The sequence below is a fragment of the Sarcophilus harrisii genome, chromosome 1 (genome assembly GCF_902635505.1).
Source record: "Sarcophilus harrisii chromosome 1, mSarHar1.11, whole genome shotgun sequence".
NCBI classification, from domain to species: domain Eukaryota; kingdom Metazoa; phylum Chordata; class Mammalia; order Dasyuromorphia; family Dasyuridae; genus Sarcophilus; species Sarcophilus harrisii.
Window position 1 is genome coordinate 13,325,080 of NC_045426.1, and position 16,678 is coordinate 13,341,757.

The window sequence follows — 16,678 nt, forward strand, 5'->3', positions numbered from 1 at the left end:
GGCTGACCTGGAAGCATTGAAGAGAAACTACCGAGAAAAAGATTTTGATTTGATAAGGATTTAACCTTGTGGCCCCAGAACCCCCAAACTCTGGGTTTACATGGACTGGGTTCAATAGAAGGGTTTCCCACTCTTCACTCTCTGACATGTGTTCTCCCCCAGGGTTTCCCTTTGGAAATCAGAATATAGTTTATGTCTAGGTGGTTATAGATGTGGCTTAAAAGAATTTTTGCTCCTTTGTAAATACTCAATAGATTGATTAATAGGCATTTATTGAGTGTCTACTAGATGCCGGATACTGTGTGAGGGTTACAAACACAATTTTTTGGGAGGATATATATATATATGTATATATATATATATATATATATATATATATATACACACATAAAATAACATAAGGAAATAAGGGAGGACATGGGAAGTTTACTGGATTATGAAAAATATGTAGTCTAACATATATATCATTAATCTACCTATCTACTTATCTATTTGTTCTATCTATCTAAATTAAGGATAACCTTTTCTTGCTACATCTATCTATCTATCTAAATTAAGGATAACCTTTTCTTGCTACATAGAAATAATGCAGAATCCAAATGGACTCACAGGAACCTACAAACAGTCTGGGATATCTATCTTTCCCTCCCTCCAGAAGGTCTATGTAGTTCTCTAGCTTATTGTGCCAACCTGTGGTTCAATAGGTAACTCCCTCCCTCTCCCTCTCAAGGAAGTGCATTTGAGGCTGATAGAGAAATGAGCCCATCATCTCTCGTTCAGGACCTCTTTCCCCTGAGGATTTATAAAATCCACAAACTCATGCTACTATTATGGGACTTAGCCTGAAAAGGATCTTGAAGTTGGGATTTCTGCAGAGTCAACTTCCTCTCCCATTGGAGCTCCTCAGGACACATAATTCGTGATATTAATGGAAGGCAACACTCAGGATTACTCTTTCACTTTGTTTCTTTGCTGTTCCTGCATCTCTGATTGCAGATCTGCAATCTTTTCCTCCCAAAACTGGGTCCTGAACCTCAGTATTGACTAACAACTCAGACCAGATAATCTTCCAATAATAGTCCATGTCTGCCTCTTCCTCTGCTTTTCCACTGTTTCCATCTTAATGAGAAAAGAGTTCCCTGAGTAGGGGATAGGAAGAGCTGGAGAGAGAGAGAAGAGAGACATTGCTTTTCTCTCTTTTTTAATTTTTAATTTTATTTTTTCTCAATTACATGTAACAATTTTTAACATTTTTGCGTTCCAAATTCCCTCCCTCCTCCTTCCCCCTCACCATTCTTTAGAAGGCAAGCAATTTGATATCGATTTTACATCTGTGGTCATGCAATCTTCCCTCCTTTTTAAGGAGTCCAGTATTTGACTCATTGTCTTACTATTGTCCCCAATTCCTGCTCTTAGAATAAGGGACTTCCACATCCAGGTTGATGCTTCCTCAAATTTCTTTAACTTCTGACTTCCTCAGTCTCTCTAAATTTCATAATTTACCCCTTTATTCTACTTTTACCCCTTTATTCTGCTGACTCTTACCATTGCACACAAGTTTTTACTTCCTTGATTAAAACTCTAACAGCCCCCTATTTTATTGTACTGTCCTAGATCATTCCATTTCTCCTATATTCATCAAGATCTTCAAATCCTCTACTGTTCGCTGCTTTCTTAGGCCATTAACCCTGCACTGAATACTATTTCCTCTCTCCAGTCTTGATTTTGTGGTTGGTTAAGCAATTTAATTACACACTGTCTTTTGCTCTAGAATCCCCCAAGTTATTTCTTATCAAATTTTTGCCCTGAGCTACTCAGACAATCCTCCTCTTCCATTCCTACTCATGAGCTGCTGAATCGAACTGGAAGAAATCTCATGGCCATGCTAACCTGGATGAACATTATACATTCAGGTTTTCCAGCAGTTCTCATTACAACTTTTATTCCTTTTTATTTCTTCCTAATTGAGTCCCTGTCTTACCTCCCACAAAATCTTTCTCAAATCTAGTGATTCTCACAGAAAATCATACCTTTTACTTTCCTGAGAAATTTGTGTCCATTTGAAATGATCCTTTTTCTCCCTTTCTGTTTATCTGAATACCCCTTGACACCATTCTTTCTCCTCTTTCTCCCAATTTCTGACAATGAGATGGTTTTTCTCCTTGCTTTCAAAGCCAATCTCTCTATGTATGCATTGGATCCATCTTATCCGCCATCTTCTCCAGAACACTATTACTCCCCTTTTCGACCATTGTATTTCTCTGTAACCTCTCTATATCAACTGGCTCCTTCCATATTGCTTTCAAATGATCTCAAATCTCCACCAAACTTCAAAAATGAGTTTCTATATCCTACCATTCTATCAAGCTTTTGCCTTAGAGTGTTGTCTCTTTGGTTTCCAAATTCCTAGAGAAAGTTATCTATACTAGTGGTGTCCACCATTTCTCAACCCTTTCGTTTCAGCTTCTGATCTCATCACTCAACTCAATTATGTTTTTATATATTCAGTGCCTGGCAATTCACTCATGAAACCTTTTGATGTTGTAATCTCTGTGGATTTAGCACAGGAAATGAATGTTCTCTCTGTGCCTCTGCATCCCAATTTGTATAATGGGTGATAGATATTAGCATTTGCCTCTGCTGAAACTCCCAGTAGGGAGTTTGTGAGGATTCGTGAGTGTGAGCTTTATAGGAACCATCCCATGTAATTATGATACAAAGTAATTTCATCTTTTTGATCATTCCTTGTAGCTTGCTTCCATTATTGTTTCAATTATTTGCCTTTACCTTAAAAACATAAGTAAAAAGATTCTCTACTTAAAGATTGGGTAATATGACTTCGTCACCCAAGAGAACACAGAGAGTTTGTAGTTTAAAAGCTTGTGGCCTTTTAAGGTAATGGGTTTTTAAAGATCAGGTTAGAGGAGTACATGTCTTCTTACCTTTGCAAGCCTCCATGTATTTTAGCTCATGTCAAAAGATTTAATAAATGTCAGTGCATTACTAAGCAGGAAAGGGTTGTGGCTGGCTGATGTGGGTCCTATATGGAGCCCTGTGACGTCTCAGGAAGCTGGATTGATTCAGACAGCTCTCATGTGTCACCTGGTTCAGAACTCCCAGATCTTTTCACACTTTTTTCCTTTCCCTGTTCCCATTCCTAATGTCTGGATCTTGAGCTAGCAATCAACAAACCAGTGAGTATTTATTAAGCACTTATTATGTGCAAGTGATAAAAAATAAGGCTGGAAAAGTAGATTGAAGCCAGGTTGTGAGATATTTTAAATGCCAAAAGAGAAAGCAAGCAAAAGGGAAACATTTGAGTTTATTGAATAGGAACCCACCACAGTTACACTAATACATTAGGGAAGTCACATTGGCAACTATGTAGATAGAGGCTGAACTAGGGAAGGGAGATTTGCGGGAAGGTGACCAATTGGAAGTAAATGGAAACCATTTGTATTAGTTGATGAAATTCATGTGAATATAGAGATAAGGATCAGTGCAATAGGTTGTGGAGGTACAATTGACAAGACTTGGCAACTGATCATGGCTATGTGAGTGAGACATAGTATGAGTTGATGACACTGAAGCTGGGAACCTGAATGACTGGAAGGATGATGGTACCCTATACAAATGATTCCTCAAACTTTCTGTCCTCTCTTTTTATCTATTTTTTTTAATCCTTTCCTCTTCTTTAATCACCAACTACCTATTGGATATTTCCAACTGGATTTTCTATAGGTATCTCAAATTCAGCATGGCCAAAAGACGACTCATTATCTTCTCCCATAATCCATATCTTGAATCTCTCTTTGGTTCTTTCTTTTCTGTTACCTTCAATAACTAATTGATTGCTGAGTCTTGTTACTTATAACCTCATATCCTTTTTCTTTTTGTGGGGGGGGGGAGAAATTATTTTATTTTCAGTTTGTTTCCAATTCATATATGTTATATCCCTTTTCTACTCACATGGCTATCATTCTACCCAGCATGGGCTTCTGACACCAACTGTCTGGATTAGTTCAGTCATCTTTTCATTGGTCTTTCTGCCTGCCTTCTCTCTCCTTTCCTAGGTTTTCTCCATGGGATTGTCAAAGTAATATCCCTAAGCTCGGATTGTTTTTTATGGACCATAGATAAAAATACATCCCCCTCTGACATACAAAGCTTTTCTTAATCTGCTTCTTCCTATCTTTGCAAACTTATTACACATTTCTCCCTTTCATTCGCTTTCTGTTGTAGCCAAATTGTCTCCTTCTGGTCTTTCCCCTGGCCATCCCCCTATGCCTAGAATGTCCTTCCTCCTCACTGCTGCCTTTTAGAATTCCTAGCTTTCTACAAAGATTAACTCGTGTCATTTTTTTTCCCATGGGACCTGATGTCCAGCTTTTGGTGACCCGGCTTTCAAACTACTTGCTTGTATTTTGTATTTATGTGGATGCAATTTCCCCCAAATGGAATGTAAGCTCCTCTAGTGCTGGAGCCATTTTGTTTTATTTCCATCTTTGTTTCTCTAATGTCTGATGCATAATAGGCACTTAATTAAGTCTTGTTGATTCATCATACCTTTCTCTTTTATAATGAAAGCAGAGTCAGCCTTTGACAAAATGGTTAATTAGGAAGAATTGGTTCTTAGCATCTTTTCAGCTTTCCTTTCAGCACCTATTTTATCCCACTCCTCTATGTGAAAACATGTTCATTCTCTTTATTGTCAACTAAACTCGTGTAAAGGGTCAATGGCTGAAGCTCAAGCTGTGGGTCTTTCCAGAGGATTTGCATTTTTTTTATTATTCTTTGAAAATTAACTCCAAATTGAAGAATTTTAAATATCATGCCAGTGGGGGTGATATTTTTGCTTAAGGATACCTTCCCAGGCATCTTTAAAAATGTGCAGGTATTTTGTTACTGCCTGGGGTTAGCCCCATATAATAGATGAAAAGAAACAATAAAAAGCCCCAGAATGATTCTTGACTTTGCCAAATTCTCCAGAGTATGGTGTGAAATGCAGAACCCTGATCCCATATTGTACGAAGAGCTTTGCACACTCCCCTGGAGGATTCTGGGAGTGAGGGACAGATTGCCAGAGAGACTCTTTTGTCTCTTACTCACTTGGATCAGAGTGAATACAAACAACCTGTTTCTTTATTAATGATATTCTCTTTTTTGCAGAGCTAGATTAAGCACTGATTAAAGGTGAATGATTCCACAGTATAAATGTAAGTGCCTTCTCACATTACAGAGTTTACTCTGAGATTCTTTAAAATCACTTTGGCTCCTATCCCATTTGCCTCACACAGCTCTCTCCACCCCACCCAAGAGAGGACTCCAGACTCCCTCAGAGAGCAAGCTAGCTCAGCTCTGAGGAGCATCTCAGTGCAGCTGCTGGGAAGAGTCTTTGGGGCACTCTTGGGCTCTTAAGAACACAGGGAAGGACCCTGGAGACTGTCTTCTCCCAAGGTAGGAAGAAGCCAAATCCTGTTGTATAGCTTTCCTTTCTTTCTCTTTCTTTGATAGAAGTCCAGGGCTGGGAATATGGACTTCTCCTTGGGTGAATAATATGGGCAGGAGAAAGAGGAAAATTCACTTTTACTACTTCCCTTCCCCAAATCCAGAAGCGACTTTAGCTTTGTCTCAGTTTCTGGTGGCAATGATGGCTGGCCGATTTTTACGAGTGAGGGACAGATTTCTGTCACCATTGATCCAGGCTCTCCTGTCCCCACTTAAGGGGAAAATCTCCAAACCTTGGATTGATTCATTATGTCTAAATGACTCAGAAAAACAAAATATTCTCTTTTTTACTGTTTGGGGATCTAATAAAACAATGTTCACCGTTTCAGAGTTCCTGTTTTAAATGCTTTCTCTTAAGATTTCTTTATGTCTGTAATGATTTTGTTGTTGTTATTTCTAGACCCAAAAACTAATTGAATGTGACCAGTTTGTGTATAAAAACATGTCAGATGGAAGAAGCTGTGGTCTGTCATTTTTGGTCTAATTTTTTTAGTTGGAGGGGTCAGTGAATATGAAATATGTTTGACTGATGTATGAAGGGGAAAATCTTCTATCCTGGGGAGTTCCTACCTATCTGATCAGGAAGAAGAGGTAGATGGCATCTACATCCCAATATTTTTTGCTCATGCCTTCTTATTTTCCTCTATCCTGTTGGGGAAGTTGAAACATTGAACCTAGAGTAGAATTTTGGGATTTGGGAAATTAAGATTCCTATGAGTTCCCCACAGTGTTAAAAATCTATTGTTTATTTTTGTTTATTTTGGATGATTGGGGAATCAGGATAAAAGTTAGAGAGTGTTAAAAAAATCTATCATTTATTGTGGCTAATTTTGGATGACTGGGCAGTCAGGATAAAAGCTAGAGAGTGTTAAAAATCTATTGTTTATTGTCTAATTTTGAATGGTTAGGAGGTCAGGATAAAAGTTAGCATTTGGATTCCTTTGGCTCTAGCTATTTGACCACACTGGCAGAACTTCCAGGGGGAGAGAATCTCCAAATATATGTTTGAGCAAAGATGCCTTAGCTTCCCATTCAGATGCAAAATTACCTAGCTAGGGAGCGTTGATATATTTTTCACTGTATTAGCAGCCTTTTTGGTTCTCACTTCTCCTGAGGACGTGGGAAGTAGGTGTTTGGACTGAAAAGGCTTCTCCTAAAGATTGAAGCAACCATTTTCTACATGTAATTGAGATAATGATGCATGACTAATTTTTAAAAAGCCAAAATCACTCTTTAATTGCTGATTATTTTCCTAAAACTTCTAATGAATTTGATTTCTGGCTCTGGACTATAGAGAGAAAATTGATTGAGGTGGTCTGTAGCTTTGGGGCGCATATACAGAGTAATATTTATGTGAAGTATTATAAACACTTAGCAGAGAAAAGTTGAATGCAAAAGAATTATATCATTCAGAATAAAGGTTATGTTTTGTGTGGCAGAGTAGAAAAATGGAATTCTGATGAAGGGAGGAGTCCAACCTATCCTCCTACCTTGAGTTGAAGCTAATGTTCTGCTAAATGTTCACCAACCAGCTCTCTGAAAAAACCCACGTCCGTGATGATGAAATGATGCCGGAAATGTTCATGATGCGCAAAATGTGCATCATGAACATTTTCTTTATTAATTTTTGAAGTCAAGATAATCAACAAAGGAATAAATCAAGGGCTGGTTTGTAGTGTATTGATTTCCCAAGGTATATTTAATGGTTGTTAAGGATGAAAGCTGGCTCCAGCACACTTAAGAGTTGTAATAATTTACATTTATATAGAATCCAAAAATCTGATATGAATATTGTCTCCTCTGATATATATTGTCATTCCTTTATGCATTATGAGGCCACACAATTAAAAATTTTACCCAATCAAGATTATAGTAGATGTAGTATGCTAATTTATCACTCATTCTTTCTTCCTTTTCCAGGACTTCAGTACCTGACTCTCCATCTTCCTTTCCCCAACTTCCATTAGGATAGCTAAATATTCACATATTTTGAAACCTCCCAATTTCCCAGTTCTTCAGCCTTTTTAAATTCCATGACCTGTTTCTTCATTTTACCTCAGCCATACATAGAAGTGGTCACATATTGGGTGAATTACCCATTACTTTGAGATTTGACCATGACTTGACATTCCACCTCTTCCTATGTCTTATTCCTCCTAAACTTGTCCTTCCTTCCTATAAGATAGCCATTTCTCTCCCCCAGTATTTTCTAAGATCACCTTTGCTATGACCTTATTTCCTATTCTCCAATCTGAACCCAATATTTAGCTGGTCCAACTCTACTTGAATCCTGTGTCCTTTTGCTCTGTTGCTACTCTCCTGTTTGCTACCATCTTCCTCTTCTTAAGCCTCTGAATGCAGCTTAGATAGTTTCATAATGGTGCTGATTGGATCCATTATAAATTCATGTTATCCAGACTCTATAGGGCCTTCACTATAACAAAGCAGTCCTTCTGTTGCTCTGTGTCCAATCCCTTCTCTCCTCTCAGAAGCTGTTCCAAAGCTCTCCTCTCCAATACCTCCCCCTTTCTTAATCCCTTCAGTTTAGAAAACCTAGTCTCCTACTTATTAGAGAAAATGGAGAACATTTGCTATGAGTTCCATTTTTCTTCCTTGACCTCATGTCCCATTTTCTTACCCTTTCTGTTACTTTCTGACAAAAAGGTGGCCCTTTTCCTTGACAAAGTAAGCCTTCTACATGTGATTCTGTGCCCTCTCATGCTCTCTAGCAGACTACTCTATCTACCTGGCATCTTTAATCTCTCCCTACTACAACAAACATTCTCAGGTCTTTCTCATCCTCAAAACAAAGAGGCCTTAAATAAACCTAAAAAGAAAAACATCTTCATTAGATCCCAATAGTTCTGAAACTATTGGCTTCCACTCCTCTATTTAGTTTTTAAAGCCTTTCATAGCCTGTCCCTGACCCCTCTTCTTCCAGCCTTATTGACATCCTTTCCCCTCCATGATCCAGCCAGATTGGCCTTCTCTCTACTTCTCCATACATGTCACCTCATCTCCTGGATTATCCTTTGCTTTGGCCATCCTGTATATTTGGAATGAATTCCTTCCTCTCTCCGTCTCATCCAATCTCTTTCATTCTTTCAGACTGAACTTAAGGACCATTTTCTTGACAGAAACCTTTTCTGATTCCCTCTTTTGTTCTTTCTCCTAGATTAATTTGGATTCAACATGTGTATATTTGTATGTATATATGTGTGTATTTGTATGTGTGTATGTACGTTTTTGTATTTGTATTCCTTCTTGAGTGTAGTTGTATGCGTGTATGTGTGTATTTGAACTTGTATTTCTTCTTTTGTGTACTTGTAGGTATGTATGAGTATATTTATATTCCTTCTTGTATGTATTGTATGTGTATTATGTGTGTATTTATACTTGTATTCCTTCTTGTGTGTATTTGATTGCATGTATATGTGTAATTGTATTCCTTCTTATGCATATTTGTATGCATGTATATGGTGTATTTGTATTCCTTCTTATGTGCATTTGTATGCATGTATGTGTGTATTTGTACTTGTATTCCTTCGTGTAGGTATTTGTACTTGTATTCCTTCTTGTGTGTATTTGTATGTGTGTATGTGTATTTGTATGCATGTATATGTGTATTTGTATTCCTTCTTGTGTATATTTGTATATGTGTATTTGTAATTGTATTCCTTCTTGTGTGTATTTGTATGCATGTATTTGTATATTTGTACTTGTATTCCTTCTTGTGTGTAGTTGTATGCATGTATATGTGTCTTTGTATTCCTTCTTGTGCGTATTTGTATGCGTGTATATGTGTATTTGTATTCCTTCTTGTGTGTATTTGTATGCATGTATGTGTATATTTGTACTTGTATTCCTTCTTGTGTGTACTTGTATGCAGGTATTATATGTGTATTTGTATTCCTTGTTTGTCTTTGTATGCATGTATGTGTATATTTGTTCTTGTATTCCTTCTCGTGTGTACTTGTATGCAGGTATATGTGTATTTGTATTCCTTCTCGTGTGTATTTGTATGTGCATATGTATATATTTGTACTTGTAATCCTTCTTGTGTCTACTTATGTGCATGTATATGTGTATTTGTATTCCTTCTTGTGTGTATTTGTATGAGTGTATGTGTGTATTTGTACTTGAATTCTTTCATGTGTGTATTTGTACTTGTATTCCTTGTTTTGTGTATTTGTATGTGTGTATATGTGTATTTGTATTCCTTCTTGTGTGTATTTGTATGTGCATATGTGTATATTTCTTTGTGTACTTCTCTTCCTATTTACTTCTTCCTCACCAAATGAGAACCCCTTGTGATTGGGAATTATTTTATTTTTTTTATTTGTACCCCCAGTGCCTAGAACAGGGCTTGGCACATGAATAAATACTGATTGATCAATTGATTGGTAATCTGCTGAAATTTCTCAAAAACAACAACCAGATTGGTGTTTCTTAAAAAAAAAACAATCCAATCATTAACTGGTGTCCAGCCTTCTGCAGATGCTTCTCTACATACTTAGCTTGGTTGTTAAAGCTATTCATGCTTCTTGTAGGAACTGCCAAGCTTTGCATTCTGCTCTCTTAGGGACAATTTTGTGGTATAAGAAAGTGCCAGAGCAAGAGTTTTCCTACAAAACAGAAATCCCATTATGTTGGCTTTGACAGGTGGCCAATTTGGATGAGGTAAGCCATTTCTCCAAGTATTATTGCCCTTTTCTTGGTTGGAAACTCTCACTGTTAAAAAGTTCTTGGGGTGAGACATTATTTACCTTCTTGTCACTTTTGACCAGATATTCTAGACTTAACTTTTTAAAGTTTTTGTTTTTGTTTTCCCCTGGGGCAAACCAGGGTCACACAGCCAGGAAGTGTTAAGTGTCTGAGACCAAATTTGAACTCAGGTCCTCCTGACTTTAGGCTGTTTCTCTATCCACTGCACCACCTAGCTGCCCCTTAATTTTTTAAAGTTACATGGAACAAATTGCTCTCTCTTACTTGTTCTGGCACATATTCATTCTTTCCACATTTTTATTTTTATTTGGGATTACAATTTGGGAGGAAAGTATTTTCCCTATAATCTCTGACTGCTAGCTTTCTGATTTTCTTACACTAAGGAGTCATTAGCCCTTTGGGCTATGATTATGTCCATGAATTTGCAAATCCAGGGCCTTCCAAGCAAAGAGTAGCTCCCACAGTCATATATCTTCCTAACTGAAGAAATGGAGCTAAATCACAGAATCAAGGGATCTTGGACTTTGAAACAAACATAGAAGTCATTTAATCTAACCTGAGGAGCAAATGCATAGGTTTGCTAAAATTTGGACTGTGTGAAAGGGCTAGAGTTCAGTGATGAAGAGCTTTAAATGCCAGACTGGGGACTTTGAATTTTATAGTGAAAGTAATAAAGAGCCACTGAAGGTTTTATAGCAAGAGAATGATAAGTTTACCAATAACTAGATGCATTGATTAAGCACTAACCATGACTCAGGCACTGTGTTAAATGCTAGGGATAAAAAGAAAGGCAAAAGACAGATCTTGTTCTCAGGGAATTCAGTCTTGTGCAAACAATTACATGCAAACAAGATATATCCAGTTTCAATAAGAGATAATCGACAGGGAAGGTGCTAATATTAAGGGGGACTGGGAAAGTCTTGGATAGAAGACAGAATTTCAGGTAGGACTTGAAGGAAGCCAATTAACAGATAAGGAAGGCAAACATTCCAGGTGTGGGGGACAGCCAGTAAAAATGCCTAGAGGGGGGAAATGTTCTAGAGAAAGCTGGGTGGTCACTGTCTTTGGATTGCAGATCGCATTAATCGCAGTCAAGTATACTTGAAAAGATAGGAAGATATATACTTGAAAGATAGGAAGATATACTTGAAATATGACATATACTTGATATATACTGGAAATATGATATATACTTGAAGATAGAAAGATATACTTGAAAGATAGGAAGGGTCCATGTTAAAATGACTTTAAAAGCCAACCAGAGGATTTTATATTTGATTTTGAAAAGAAATAGGAAATCATTGAACTTAAATAACTCACAATGTGGATATGTGTGTGTAAGACAGACATTCACTTTAGGAAGATCACACTAACAGTCAAGCGAAAGATGGACTGGAGTGGGGACAGACTTTAGGTATGGCTGTTGCAATAGTAGTCCTGGTGGGTACTGGAAATGAGATCATGGCAACATATCACAAGGACCATACAGTATGACCAGGTAGAATTTATACCAGAATGCAAGTTTGATATTAGAAAATCCACCAGCGTAATTTACTATATCAGTAACAAAACCAAAAGAAGTTATATAATTATTTCCAGAAACCAGAAAAAGAGTTTGACTATACAACATGCATTCCTATTAAAAGTACTAGTGAACATAGGACTAAAAATGATAAGCAGCATAAGATCAGGAATAAAGCAAGGATGCCCATTATCATCACTATTAATTCAATATTGTATTAGAAATGTTAGCTATAGCAATGAGAGAAGAAAAAGAAATTGAAGAAATTAGAACAGGCAATGAAGAAAAAAAATATATGAAAAGATCATATATTAGAGAATCTATAGCAGAGAATCTTAAAGAATCAACTATAAAACTAGTTGAAATAATGAGCAACTTTAACAAAGTTGCAGGATATCATAAATAAACCTATATAAATCATCAGCCTGTCTATACATTACCAACAAACTCCAGTAGCAAAAAATAAAAAGGAAAAATTCAGTTTAAAATAACTGTTGGCAGTATAAAATACTAGGAAGTCTACCTGTCAAAATACACCCAGGAAGTATATGAACACAATTACAAAATACTTTTCACACAAATAAATTCAGATCAAGCAATTGGAAAAATTCTAATTGACCATAGGTAGGATGAGCCTAATAAAAATGGCAATTCTGCCTAATTCATTTACTTATTCAGTGCTATATCAAACTACCAAAAATTAGTTTATAGTTATTATATAGTATATATATGTATGTATATATATATATATATAATATAGTAAAAAGTAATAAAATTCATTTGAAAGAACAAAAGGTCAAGAATGTCAAGGGAATTACTGAAAAAAATGCAAAGGAAGTGATTTAACTTTACCAGATTTGAAGCTATATTAAAAAACAACCTAATAACTGGCTAAAAAATAAGAGTGATAGATTTCTGAAATAGATTAAGTATTCAATATATAGTAGTAAATGACTTTAGTAAAATAGTGTTTGGTAAACCCAAAGTTCCAACCTTTGGGACAAAAACTCACCTTTTGGCAAAAATTGCTGGAAAAACTGATATGCTGTTTAGCAGAAATTAGGTATAGATCAACATCTGCTACTGTTTACCAAGATAAGATTAAAAAGGTGAAATTTATAAGAATATAAGCCATCCTCAAGTAATAAATGATCAAAGAATATGAAGTTTCCCGATGAAGAAATCAAAACTATAGTCAAATAAAAAAATGCTCTAAGTCACCATTGATTAGGAAAATGCAAATTAAAACCACTCTGAGGTGCTACTTCCTACCTATCAGATTGGCTGATATGACTGAAAAGGAAAATGACAAATGTTGAAGGGGACACGGGAAAACTGGAACAGTAATGCCGTTGTTGGTGGAGTTGTAATGCAAACATTCTGGACTATAATTTGAAACTCTGCCCAAAGGGCTATAAAACTATGCATATCCTGGATCAACTAGGTGGTACAGTGGTTAGAGCACAGCACTGAAGTCAGGAGGACCCGAGTTCAATCAGACACTTTACACTGGGCAAATAACTTAACCCCAATTGCCTCAGCAAAACAAACAAAAAAACCTACGCATAGACTTTGACCCAGCAATACCACTATATCCCAGAGATTTTTTTTTTTTTTAAAAGGAAAAGGACCTATTTGTACAGAAATATTTTTAGCAGTTTTTTTTTTTTTGTGGTGAGAAGGAATTGGAAATTGAGGAGTTGTCCATCAATTGGGGAATGGGTGAACAAGTTGTGTTAGGTGCTTGTGATGGAATAGCATTATGCTAAAAGAAATAAAGAGGAGTATGCTTTTAGAAAAACCTGGAAAGACTTACATGAACTGATACGAAGTGAAGTGAACATAACGAGGAGAGATTGTGCATAGTAACAGCAATATTGTACAATGAACAACTGTGAGTGACTTAGATATTCTCAGTAATACAATGCTGAGTTCTGAAAAACTCAAGATAAAAAATCCTACTCAACCTCAGAGAAAGAACCAATGGAGTTGAATGGAGATTGAAGGATACTTTTTCAAGCTTTATTTTTCTTGGTGTTTTTATTGGGAAGGGGGGGAGAGTGGTCTGTATTTCCTTTCAATATGTGGCCAATATGGAAATATGTTTTGCATGACTGCACATGGATAGGCTGTATGAAATTCATTGCCTTCTCAATGAAGGAGAAGAGGAGAGAAGAGGAGGGAAGAGGAGAGAGAATTTGAAACTCAAAAATGAAAAAAAGTTAAAAATTTTATTAAAAAATTATAAAAAATATAAAAAAAAGAGTTATATGACAGATGTTATGAAGGTAGAATTGACAGCACTTAGTATATGATTGGATGGGGAAGGGACATAAGAGAAAAAAGTGATATTCGATCATGAGCCTTGATGACATGAGCCTTGTAGTATCATCAATAGTAACAGGGAAGTGAAGACTAGGGGAGGGTTTTTTGGTGAAAGATAATGAGTTCAATTCTAATTAGACCTGTGTGGCCTTGGGCTACTGGGCCTATCAATTAACCACTGTCTGCCTCAGTTTTCTCATCTGCAAAATAGAGATGATAATAGCACTTTCCTTTGAGGATCAAATGAAATAATATTTTATTTTTTATATAGCTTTTTATTTTTAAATCCTATGCAAAGATAGTTTTCAACATTCACCTTTCAGAATTTGTCCCCAATTTTTTTCTCTCTCCTTTCTCTCCACTCCTAAATGGCAAGTAATCTAATATATGTTAAACACGTGCAATTCTTCTATACATATTTCCATAATTATCATGCTGCACAAGAAAAATCAGATCAAAAAGGAAAAAATGAGAAAACAAAATGCAAGCAAATAACAACAAAAAAGTGAGAATACTATGTTGTGATCCACTTTCAGTCCCCAAACTTTTCTCTCTGAGTGCAGATGGCTCTCCATCACAAGATCATTGGAACTGGCCTGAATCATCTCCCTGTTGGAAAGAGCCACATTCATCAGAATTGATCATTACTATAATCTTGTTGCTGTATATAATGTTCTCTTGATTCTGCTTACTTTACTCAGCATCAGTTCGTGTAAGTCTCTCCAGGCCCCTCTGGAATCATCCTGCTCGTCATTTCTTACAGAACAATAATATTCCATGGTATTCATACACCATCACTTACTCAGCCATTTTCCAATTGATGGGCATCCACTCAGTTTCCAGTTTATGGCCACTACAAAGAGGGCTACCACAAACATTTTTGCACATATGGGTCCCTTTCCCTCCTTTAAGATCTCTTTGGGATACAAGCCCAGTAGAAACTCTGTTGGGTCAAAGGGTATGCACAGTTTGATAACTTTTTGGGCACAGTTCCAAATTACTTTTCAGAATGCTTGGATCTGTTCACAACTCCACCAATAATGTATCAGTGTCCCAGTTTTCCCATATCCCTTCCAAAATTCCTCATTATCTTTTCCTGCCATCTTGGTCAATCTGAGAGGTGTGTAGTGGTACCTCAGAATTGTCTTAATTTGTACTTCACAAACTTTAGAGTATGATTTAAATGCTTATTCAGCCTTCTCTTCTTTCTATAATGTTTTAACCTGTGCAAAGTGAATGTCTAACAAAATTGTTTAAACTCAAATCATAGGTGTCATAGGACAGTCCATGTTACAGGGCTATATTTAGATATTTAGGAGCTGGGATTTGGTCCACACTCTCTCTAAGGGAGACTTTGATTTTTCACTTTTGTGGAGAGTAATGGGAGGGCTGTTAGCCCAGATGGGAGGGGCAGGCAGGATCCATGTCTGCTTTGCTCTCTTGTTTTGAGGAGTATTGGGCTAGAATTATATTTACCTCACAAATATTTTTGATCTAGGGGTAGGTTGCTTTTTAGGGGATTAGAAGAAAGGCTACTTTCTGGGTTATCCTCAAGGGGAGGATAATTGTTTACTCTTTTTTTTCTGAGGCAATTGGAGTTAAGTGATTTGCCCAAGGTCACATAGCTAGGAAGTGTTGTGTCTGAGATCAGATTTGAACTCGGATCCTTCTGACTTTAGAGCTGGTACTCTATCTACTGCACCACCTAGCTGCCCTAACTGTTTACTCTTGGAAAGCTTAGCTCACTGTAATCAAATACTAATTACCCAAAATATAATGCCCCAAATAAAGCAAACACAGGGGAAATTATTTGATTATAGATTCAAAGATTCATAGAGACCTGCTTCAAAATTGGCATTAGGTCATTAATGACTGCCCTTTGACTTCAATCAAACAATTCTGAACGTGTTCACACTGTATAATTCTATCTTTTCCACAATCATAGTATGAGTATGAGAGATGCTTTGCGAAAGACTGTATTTACAACACTTTTCCAGAAGAAGAAAAGACTCCAAAAGAGTCTTTTAATAAATAACATTCAATAGCATATGTGGATACTTGATTGTATACTACTTATTGTTCCAATGGCACAGACTAAAATGAAGGAGTCATTCCCCCACCTGGAATATGGTCAAAGGACATGAACAATTTTCCAATGCAAAAAAAAATCCAAACAATTTATAGTCAATGAAAAAATGCTCCAAATCATTATTTATCAGAGAAATGTGAATTAAAACAATCTTGAAATATCATTTTTTATACCAACAAGATTGGCCAAAATTATCTCTAACTTATCCTGTCCATAAGCGTCTGTAGATACTTGTATATCTATTGTCAACCCCTTAGACTATATGTTCTTAAGCAGCAAGGATTGGTTTTCTCTCTCTCTCTCTTCTTTTGAATCCCCAGCACTTATCACTGTGCCTAGCACATAGTTGGTGCTTAATAAATGCTTCTTGTCTTGCTTTACTTTGTCTTAACCAATAGGTGTCTTAACCCTACCTTATTTTTTTTTCCTGGTAATATATTTCATCACTTGAACTTTCCTTGGTTGCTGTGAAAAGGTTTAAAATAGTAGTTTTATTTTTCTCTTGTCTG

At 36.5% G+C, this 16,678-nt stretch overlaps 1 protein-coding gene across 2 annotated transcripts in view; it reads left to right on the plus strand.

Annotated features, from left to right (window-relative positions):
- Positions 1-5,261: 5,261 nt before the first annotated feature.
- The window catches only part of SCN11A (sodium voltage-gated channel alpha subunit 11), a 106,959-nt gene continuing 95,542 nt past the window's right edge, over positions 5,262-16,678 (plus strand). For both annotated transcript variants that reach the window (XM_031952451.1, XM_031952458.1), the window contains exon 1: positions 5,262-5,457. The gene's annotated coding sequence lies outside the window, so the exon portion shown is untranslated. The remainder of the gene's footprint in view (positions 5,458-16,678) is intronic.